Raw genomic sequence first — 8,441 nt, 5'->3', positions numbered from 1 at the left:
CGTAAATCTGATGGGGAATGGAGACTGACTGTGGACTATCAGGCATTGAATGAAGTGACTCCACCGCTGAGCGCTGCCGTGCCGGACATGCTGGAACTCCAGTACGAGCTGGAGTCCAAGGCAGCAAGGTGGTATGCCACCATTGACATAGCAAATGCATTTTTCTCCATTCCTTTGGCATCAGAGTGCAGGCCTCAGTTTGCTTTCACCTGGAGGGGCATGCAGTACACCTGGAACCGAATACCCCAGGGGTGGAAGCACAGTCCTACCATCTGTCATGGACTGATCCAGACTGCACTGGAAAAGGGTGAAGCTCCGGAACATCTACAATATATTGATGATATCATCGTATGTGGAAACACAGCATCGGAAGTGTTTGAGAAAGAAGAAAAAATTATTCAAATTCTCCTGGAAGCTGGCTTCGCCATCAAGAAGAGTAAAGTTAAAGGACCTGCTCGGGAGATTCAGTTCCTGGGAGTGAAGTGGCAAGATGGACGGCGTCAGATTCCTACTGATGTTATTAACAAGATTACAGCTATGTCCCCACCTACTAACAAGAAGGAGACACAAGCTTTTCTAGGTGCCATCGGTTTTTGGAGAATGCACATTCCTTTGTACAGCCAGATTGTGAGCCCTCTTTACCTTATTACCCGCAAGAAGAATGATTTCCACTGGGGCCCTGAACAGCAGCAAGCCTTTGCTCAGATTAAACAGGAGATTGCCCATGCAGTAGCCCTTGGCCCAGTTAGGAGGGGACCAGATGTGAAGAACGTACTTTACTCAGCAGCTGGGAGCCATGGTTTGTCTTGGAGCCTGTGGAAGAAGGTGCCTGGTGAGACCCGAGGCCGACCCCTGGGATTCTGGAGCAGAAGCTACAGAGGGTCCGAATCCAACTACACTCCCACAGAGAAGGAAATCTTGGCTGCCTATGAAGGAGTTCAAGCTGCCTCAGAGGTGATTGGCACAGAAGCACAACTTCTCCTTGCACCCCGACTGCCAGTGCTGGGGTGGATGTTTAAAGGAAAGGTTCCCTCTACTCACCATGCCACCGATGCCACATGGAGCAAGTGGATTGCCCTCATCACGCAGCGCGCCCGTATTGGTAACCTGAGTCGCCCTGGGATTTTGGAGATAATCACGAACTGGCCAGAAGGTGAAGATTTTGGTCTCGCTGATGAGGAGGAGCAGAAGCAAGTGACCCGGGCTGAAGAAGCTCCACCGTACAACTAGCTGCCAGCAGATGAAACACGCTACGCCCTTTTCACCGACGGTTCCTGCCGCATTGTGGGGATGAACCGGAAGTGGAAAGCTGCCGTATGGAGCCCCACATGACAGGTTGCACAAGCTACCGAAGGAGAAAGTGGATCAAGTCAACTTGCTGAACTCAAAGCTGTTCAGCTGGCCTTGGACATTGCTGAGAGAGAGAAATGGCCAAAGCTCTACCTTTACACTGATTCGTGGATGGTAGCCAATGCTCTGTGGGGTTGGCTGGAAAGGTGGAAAAAGGCTGACTGGCAACGTAGAGGAAAACCAATCTGGGCTGCTGATGAGTGGAAAGATATTGCCACTCGGGTAGAGAAGCTCCCCGTGAAAGTCCGTCATGTGGATGCCCATGTTCCCAAGAGTCGGGCTAATGAAGAACATAGGCACAACAAGCAGGTAGATCAGGCTGCACAGATAGAGGTCTCAAAGATAGACTTAGATTGGGAACATAAGGGAGAGTTGTTCCTGGCTCGATGGGCCCATGATGCCTCAGGCCATCAGGGTAGGGATGCCACCTATAAGTGGGCACAAGACCGAGGGGTGGATCTAACCATGGACAGCATTACCCAAGTCATTCATGACTGTGACACTTGCGCTGCCATCAAGCAGGCCAAGCGGGTGAAGCCCCTCTGGTATGGTGGACGGTGGTCCAAATACAAGTATGGGGAGGCCTGGCAGATTGATTACATCACACTGCCTCAGACCCGCCAGGGAAAACGTTATGTGCTGACCATGGTAGAACCCACCACCGGATGGTTGGAGACCTACCCTGTGTCCCATGCCACTGCTCGCAACACCATCCTGGGCCTGCAAAAGCAGGTCCTTTGGAGGCATGGTACCCCTGAGAGAACTGAGTCAGACAATGGGACTCATTTCAAAAATAAGCTTGTCAGCACCTGGGCTAAGGAACATGGTATTGAGTGGGTGTACCATATCCCTTACCATGCACCAGCTGCAGGTAAAGTGGAGAGGTACAATGGATTGTTGAAGACCACATTAAAGGCATTGGGTGGGGGATCTCTACAAAACTGGGAGCAGCACCTGGCAAAAGCCACTTGGTTAGTTAACACTCGAGGTTCCACCAACCGAGGAGGTCCCGCCCAGTCTGAGTGCCTTAATGTAGTAGACGGAGACAAAGTCCCAGTGGCCCATGTTAGAGGGTTGCTGGGAAAGACAGTATGGATTCATCCTGCCTCGAGTACAGGCAAACCCATTCGTGGGATTGCCTTTGCTCAAGGACCAGGATGTGCTTGGTGGATTATGCAGAAGGATGGAACAACCTGCTGTGTACCTCAGGGAGATCTGATTATAGGATAAAGTTGTACACAAATATTATTGTTGAGTGCCACTACCATTGTATGCCAGATTTTATGAATAGAAGGAAATGTGTAAGTGACAAAGGCCTGAGCAAGTGAGAAGGAGGAGATGTGTAAGTGTTGAAGGTTTTGATCAAGTCAGAGAAAGTTTGTGCGTAGTAAGTGTGTATCCCAATCGTGTGTCAATGATCACGATATGGGATAAGGGGTGGAATGTTATGGGTTATGTTTTGACTAGCTCCTCTCCCTACCCCCCACCATGGAGCTGCCGGCCCCTCCCCCGGGCTGTTTTATCTAGCCGGGTGTTTTTTCAGCTTTTGGGGCTTTTTGCCGCTGCTTTCGCTGCTGCTCGCAGCTGCTGCTTTTGCTGCTGCTTCGGCTGCCCCCCTGCCCCCCTCCCCTCCGCTGCTTCAGCTGCTTTTCCCCTCCCCCCCCGCCTGCCTAAACTGCCCCTCTCCCTTTCCCCCCCCCATCCCTAAGATTTGCACCGGCTCCAGAGGAAACGGATCTGAACTTCGGGGACCACCTCTGGAAGTCTGCCAAAGAAGCTCTGCTGCCCTTCCCGGTGAAGATCTGCCGAGTTCATCTCAATCTGGGTCTGTGCTGGGAAGTGTTTCTTTTGTATTTTGTTAATAAAAAAGTTTTTTCCACTTTCCCCTGAAGAAAATTCTTTCCGAGCTTGGTGAAGGAAGGAATTGTAAGGGGGGGAGGGGATCCTTTGGAGGTCTTTTTCCTAAAATTTGTCCCAAACTTGGACACATAGGAAGTAAGGAACATACTCAGTGTTTCAGGGGCAGATGAGAGCTGACAACCAGAGCCAAAGACAGCCATATCTGGTTGTCATGGCAGCTTTTCTCTGAGAGAAACCTTTGCATACACGAAGTTTTTTAGGGGCAGTACCAATTTTGGCCATGGGCACCAGAAAGACAGAGAGTTCTTTTCCATAGAAAGAAAAGCCCAGAGCCCCAGTAGTCCAGGGGCTGATGAGAGGCAGCCTTCGTCGTGCAAAATTCATTTTGACCTGTCTGGTGGTCCATGTGAGGCCAAGCATGCCAGACCTTTTTCATGTCCCCTTGGTTCTGTGGTAACCCACAGCATCACAATTGTCTCCATGATTCCACAGGGCCTGGCATTGCCACAATGGTCTCCTTGGATCCATGGTGCCCTGCAGGATCACAGCGGCCCTTTGGCTGCACAAGGCTCTGTAAAGCCACAATGGTCTTTGGTTTCACAAAGCCCTGCTGTTTCACACTGGCCCTATGGGACCACGTGGCCCAGCAGTGTCAAAATGATGCCTGTGTTTCCACGAGGCCTCACGAGGCACAGTGTCACAATGATCTTTGGATCCATGGTGCCCTACAGTGTCACAATGGTGACACCTTTGGTCACAATGGACTTCTAGTTCCATGAGCTTTCATAATCTCAGCAACAGTTCTGCTGTGTCACCATGGACCCTTTGTCCCACAAGGTTCTGTAGTGTAACATGGTCACCTTGTTCCATGAGGTTCTGCAGTATCACCATGGACTTTTTGGTTCTGTGGGGCCCAGCAGTGTCACAATGCACCCATGGCTGCAGGAGATTCCATAGTGTCACCATGGCCTCCTTGGATCTGCAGTGTAACAATGGACCATTGGTTCCATGTGGCCCCACAGTGTCCCAGTGGCCCCTTGGTTCCATGAGGCCTTTCTCTGTCACAATGTACTTTTGGTTCCATGAGGTTTCCCAGTGTCACAAGTGACCACAGATTCCATATGGCCCCACTCTGACAAAAAGGATTTTGGTTCCATGCAGCCCCACAGTGTCAAAAGGTCCCTTTGTTCCTTGAGGTTTCATAGTGGCACAGGTGACTCCTTGGTTCTGTGAGGCCCTGCTATAACCAAATCTCCAAAATATCAGACTAAGACTTCTTAACACTAATTTGGTGTTAAAGTGGGCATCATTTTTTTTCAGATCTCAGGTCCAATGTGGGATAACTCCTAAGCTTATGCGGACACGTCATTCTACACATCCAGGTTTGCTCAGCATCAGAGACACCTTTCCCTTGTTATGTTTCAGTTTTCCTGGACCACTTGACTAGTAACATTTTGTATGTCTTCAGTGTCCTTTCTACTGGAGTCTAAACCTTAAATTTCAGGGCATAAATTAGGATAAACGGCCAAAATTGGCCCTTGAATTTCAGCTGGAGCTCCAGGCACATGTATTTGTGGTCCAGACCGAGGTGTTTCCACTAAGACCAATGTCATTGAACAGCAAAGGTCAAGCTGGCCAGAGAGTAAAGTAGTATTTTTTCATAAGAAAGCTCTGAATTATTGTGTTGGAAGATACAAAAGGAACAGAGACTTAAAAAATCCCTAAAAGGTAGCAGGGGGAAGATCCAGTAGCCAAAGCATTAAGTTAATTTCAAAAATATACTGATCCTATCCCTGCCTCTCTCACAGAGGTTGGTGGCACCTCAGGAAATTACTGACATCAAAATTGCACCTATCTTGTAGATGTTTCTTATTTTCTCACCTGAAATAGTCATATCTAATTTGTCAAAGATAAACCTATTTCAGCTGAAGTAAGGAGATCCATAAAGTCCTTAATACACAGAAAAATGAGGTGTTTACGGATTTCTATTTGCCACCCTTCAGCCTTGTATCTATGAACTGGAGATAAAACCCCCGATCTCTTAAATGGATTATGAAAATAAATTCATTAAACATTTATGAGAGTTTCCAGCACCACAGTGACATTTATCACAGAAAAGGCCAATAGAAAATTCACTCTTCATTCAGAAAAACCCTGAATGTCATGCTATGTATACGGCAGGACTATCATACCAAATAATGATAGTGGCATAGGATCACACATCTAACTACTATGCAAGAACCATCACAAAATACACTGAGTCTTATGTAAAACAGTTATGCAAATGCAACTGAAAACACCATCAAAACTAATAAGAAACCATTTTAAGAATACATAACTTAAGTTTTTGTTGCATCTCCTAGTTTAAAATGCAAACCAAAATAAAGGAAAAGACCAACTACACCATTTGATACTATGCTGATAGTTCTGCCATGTAGATCACTGGATGACCACTAGTACACAATGAAACAAGAGAACTGACACTCATGACACAAAGGATCTGAAAGACTGAGGCTTACTAGAGGGTTTCACTCACTTCTAGATCAAGGTGTGAGGAAATCCAGGAAAATGGGAGTCTTTTAATTCAACACTGAAGAAAAAGGACCTCAAGTTCATGGATTCTGCTCAAAATTCTCAAATTTCCAGCCAGACTTCTCTTCTTCCCAGAGCTATCTAACATGCACACCTCTGGTCACAACTTTACTATCATACTGGTATCTCACAACCATTTTCCATCCCTCTATGACAACCCTTTCTTAGGCAAAGGTCAATTGTACATGCAATTAAGGTGCATCACAACACCTTAACCACAGTCTTCCTCAACATTCTCCTTTCATTGGAGCTATGCATCTCTCCACCAAGCAAGCCTAGCATAGTAGCATGGCTTACTCAGGAGAGGAGGGGAAAAAAAGAAACTTGTTACAGCAGCTCAGAGGGAACATTTACATCCCCTGGTCATGTCAGACAGGATTCTGTGATCAAAAACACCACACTCTAGCAAAGGCTGGACTTCTCTTCTAGAGTACAGAAAGGAAGCAGCGGGGGGCTGGGAGTGGGGGAAAACTTTCAAGCATGAAGATGACAAGCCTGATCAAAACCATGACGTTTTCCCAGGCTTATTGCTCTGAAGTAGAACAGCTACTCAGTCTGGAAGAAAGGGGTTTTTTTTTAAAAATAGTAACAGCATGATGTAGAACTCAGCATTGAAAAATTGCATCTGAACTATTCGACCTTAACAATAGAACTGAAGGTGGTATTTTATAATGGGAAGCACCTGGCAGCTACTGATGTGTTACACTTTTTACAACACTACGTCTGCCCTTCAAAGCAAAATTAAATTTAAAAAACCAAACTCTTTAGAATGGCATTTTATGCATTTGTAAATGTAGCCAGCCATTCCAGACAGTGCTTCTTCGATGTGAACAATGTTCTATACGGCAAATTGGTTCTTCTGACACTATTTGACTTCACAGATAGAGAAGATTTGTACCAATATGCAGACAAATTTTTAATGTCACTTCCTCATAAGAAAACACCACTTAAATTGCTGTATTCAACTACTATTATTCTTTATTTTAATGGGATATGCTGATATAACATCTCCTAGAGCCTGAAATAAATGCCAGAGGACTGGAGAGCAGAAACAGGAGAAAAATTATTAGACAGGAGACTCTAGTCCAAAAAGGGTGTTACTCACTGGCCATGGTTTCACACCAGATGAAACATAACCTTCCAGGAAGACAGAAAATTTTGTGGAAGTTCACTGCTCTGATTAGAGTATTAAGCTGTTTCCACAAAACAAAACAGGCCAGGACACAATGTTAGTTAATCACAACCATTACTTTATATTAGAACAAGGACAGAATTTAAGTCTTATGAGTAGCTTCTGTTTACTCTAAGATGGAGGGAGAAAGGAGAGGGAGAAGAGAAAAAGGCATTTTGAAATATGCTTTTGGAAAATAATAATGGTCTGAAAATACAGAGAAAATTCAGAACCACGATATATGCTTTCTTAATGATGCAATATGCACAAATGTGATGTTTGAAACCCCAAAACCAAAATATTGACAAAAGAATCCCAAAGGAAGTAGAAATATAAGTCTAAAGAACAGTAGATGACTACCACTGTTGGAAAAAGTGGGCATATTTCTTCATGAAAATAAGAGTGAAAATTCATGATTATGAAGAGAAGTTTTTTATAGGAAGTGGGAAAAAAAATTAAGGATAACAAGCAGAGAGGATAAATGCCAGTGAAAAACTTTCTGAGGTTGTAGTCCTGACATTTCAGATACCCTTGCCAGACTATATAGACATTGCTCAGATTCTGAAGACCAACAACATCAGTTTCCCTCACTTTTTTTCTTGCCTTTTTCAACTCATCTCTTCAATTTCTCTATTATATATTGCTGGAACAATAATTTAATAGCACTACAGTATTGTAATCATTGTTTCATAAAAATGCTTGGTAACTAGAGGTCTTTGAACCAAGTCCACAGAATCTACTTCACTGCCTAGTAAATCACTCATTCACTGGTACTGGCACTTCCCAACTCCAAATATGTCGATTAACACGTGCAACATTCCCACTGCTAATGGTAATACACAGGAATTCCTGAGTGTGAAAGCAGTAAAATCCTTCTCAAATCCTGCTTCAATAAAAGATTATACTCACACAGACCATTTCAGACCCTGTAAAAGAGTAATCATAGAAACCCTGGCATATGACAACAGTAGATAACACACTTAGATGGAAATAAATAAATAATTTTAAAGCCCTAAACATAAAGAGGTCTTGCATTTTTAAAACACAGATGCTGACAGAAGCCATTAAACAGGACCAACCCCATTACTGAGCCCTGGGGAGCTCCACTGGTGACTGGCCACCAGTAACTCCATTCTCCACCACTCTCTGGGCCCAGACATCCAGTCAGTTTCTCACCCATCAATTAGTACACCCACTGCAATCCTGGAGAAGCCAGTTTCTCCACGAAAATGCTGTGTCAGAGGCTTTACTAAAGCTTAAGTAGAAGGAGCTGTTGAAGAACAGAGATGCTTTTCTACGCCTTTAGAGAATGCCCTCTCCTTAGTTTTGTCTGCTCTCGTCTCCAATGCATAAAGCTCATATTCTCCATATTGTACAGCAGCAATGTCCTGCAATTTAAGCACGTACCGCTTGAAAAGAGACGTGTTTCATGTCTGATGTCATACACTACTTTTATTAATTACCCTGT

The sequence above is a fragment of the Erithacus rubecula genome (assembly GCF_903797595.1).
Source record: "Erithacus rubecula genome assembly, contig: scaffold_98_arrow_ctg1, whole genome shotgun sequence".
NCBI classification, from domain to species: domain Eukaryota; kingdom Metazoa; phylum Chordata; class Aves; order Passeriformes; family Muscicapidae; genus Erithacus; species Erithacus rubecula.
This window is presented reverse-complemented; position numbering follows the sequence as displayed.